Source organism: Palaemon carinicauda, chromosome 20 (assembly GCF_036898095.1).
Source record: "Palaemon carinicauda isolate YSFRI2023 chromosome 20, ASM3689809v2, whole genome shotgun sequence".
NCBI classification, from domain to species: Eukaryota; Metazoa; Arthropoda; class Malacostraca; order Decapoda; family Palaemonidae; genus Palaemon; species Palaemon carinicauda.
Genome location: NC_090744.1, coordinates 39,477,667 through 39,480,521, shown reverse-complemented (window position 1 = coordinate 39,480,521; position 2,855 = coordinate 39,477,667).

Below are 2,855 nucleotides of genomic sequence, written 5' to 3'. Positions count from 1 at the left end.
TCACCAAAATGAATCACTCCAAATCTAAAATCTGCTGCTATAATTCTGGAGCCATTGATTCCCTTACTGTTATTAATGTAAAATAGCGGATACTGTTAAAGAGGCAATTAGTTAAAGAAAATGAATATTCATTGCGCTGAATCATCTTTCCTTCAGCAATAGCTATTACTTCTGCTGCCGATGTTGTTACTTTGGGGTATGACGTTGGTAGCTTAAACAGTTATAATTACTACCGCTGCTTTACTTGCTGCTGTTCTTTCTTTTCTGGGGTTCCTATCCGTATAGCTTTATCTGCTCTTGTTGCTACTACAATATCTATTGTCGCTACTGGTGCAGCTGTAGAACCCCCTACTTCAGCTACGACTGTTGATCCGAATGAAATTAAACCGGCGTTGCTACTTTTATTATCACTAAAGCTTGTCACCAATTATGATGTTGCTGCTATTGTTAGTTTCTACAACTACCATATGATTATTATTATTATTATTATTATTATTATTATTATTATTATTATTATTATTTGCTACGATACACCCCTAGTTGGAAAAGCAGGATGCTATATGCCCAGGGACCCCAACAGGGAAAATAGCCCAGTAAGGAAAGGAAACAAGGAAAAATAAAATATTTTAAGAACAGTAACAACATTAAAATAGATGTTTCCTTTATAAACTGTAAAAACTTCAACCAAACAAGAGAAGGAGATATTAGATAGAATAGTGTATCCGAGTGCACCTTCAAGCCGGAGAACTCTAACCAAAGACAGTGGAAGACCATGGTACAGATGCTATGGCACTACCCAAGACTAATTAACAATGGTTTGATTTTGGAGTATCCCTCTCCTAGAAGAGCTGCTTACCATAGCTAAAGAGTCTCTATTACCCTCACCAAAAGAAAAATGGCCAATGAACAATTACAGTGCAGTAGTTTAACCCCTTAGGGTGAAGAAGAATTGTTTAGTCATTTCAGCGTTATCAGGTGTATGAGGACAGAGGAGAATCTGTGAATATGCCAGACCATTCGGTGTATGTGTAGGCAAAAGGAAAGTAAACCGTAACCAGATAGAATGATCCAATATAGTAATGTCTGGCCAGTCAAAGGACCACTTAACTCTCGAGCAGTAGTTGATGTTTTGTCATCCCAACCGATGTGGTTTTTATAATTGGATCTTTCTTTAGCTTAATGATTAATTTACCACTAACGAAAGAAAAAATAAACTAAACGACAAATGTGCAAACAAAAATCCAGCAGAATAATCTCGGAAGTGGTAAAAATCTCCCATTGATCCCTTTCGTGGTATCACCATTAAGAGATTACTATATATTAGAGCATCAGATGTAGGGCTGCAATCCAAGTCTTTCACTCGGAGACCTTTGAAATAAAATCAGTCCTTTATAATAAAAATTCTAATTTTGTTTAGTTTAGAGAGATGGATTGAGGTAAGTTTCCGTTTTCTATGAGAGAGAGAGAGAGAGGAGAGAGAGAGAGAGAGAGAGAGAGAGAGAGAGAGAGAGAGAGAGAGAGATAGGGGGGGTTAACTCATAAAATCAATGTATTATTCTTTTAATGTTTATTCTTTACCTCTCCGTTTCTTTCTTTATTGCTGGCCATGGTCTTGTAGCATTTTGCTTAAGAATCTAAGGTTGAAGCTTATCTTTTTGTAGTAATAATAATAATAATAATAATAATAATAATAATAATAATAATAATAATAATAATAATAATAATAATAATAATAATAATAATAATAATAATAATAATAGGACTGTACAAGTCAATACTTCAAAAAATTAGTCCTGATGGAAAAAACCTATGATGGAATACAATAGATCAAGGTTGCCGTTTTTACCGATTTAAAAAAAAAAAATCGATTTAAATCAGATTTATTTGATTTAAATCTATTCTTTAATATATTTTATATAGTATGGGGTATGAAGTTGAATCCAAACAACTCAAAGTATGATTGTAAGTCAAGGACAGTGGCTCCTTAACATCCGGATCTCAGCATTGATAAAGTTTCTTTAACTTTGTACGACTTAAAATTTTAGGTGTGATTCTCGACAGTAAATTTAATATTGAGAAACACATTACGTCTTTGCCCTCTTCAATTGCACAAAAATTTGGCGTATTGAGAAAGTCTTTTAAGATTTTCGGTGATCAATCTATTCTGAAGAAGTGTTTTAATTCTTTTATTCTACCTTGTTTTGAGTATTGTTCTCCTGTCTGGTGTTCAGCTGCTGATTCTCATCTTAATTTGCTGGACAGGAACTTACAGTCTATTAAATTTCTAATTCCAAATCTACATATTAATCTTTGGCACCGTCGTTCAATTGGTTCATTATGCATGTTGCATAAGACTTTATAATTCTGACCATCCTTTACATTCAGATCTTTCCGGACAGTTCCATCCTGTTCGTAGTACTATGCATGCAATTGATTCTAATAGTCAGGCCTTCTCCATCATGAGGTTCAATACTGCACAGTATTCTAGAAGTTTTTTTTTTCCGGCTGTGACCAAATTGTGGAATGATCTTCTGATCGGGTGATTGAATCAGTAGAACTTCAAAAGTCCAAACTTGCAGCAAATGTTTTTATGTTGAATAGGCTGACATAAGTCTTTTTATAGATTATATATGAGGTATGTATTTTAATGTTACTAATGTTTTTAAAATATTCTATCTTGATTGTTCATTACTTCTTATATCGTTGATACATTTCCTTATTTCCTTTCCTCACTGGGCCCTTTTTCCTGTTGGAACCCTTGGGCTTATAGTATCTTGCTTTTCCAACTAGGGTTATAGCTTAGCTAGTAATAATAATAATAATAATAATAATAATAATAATAATAATAATAATAA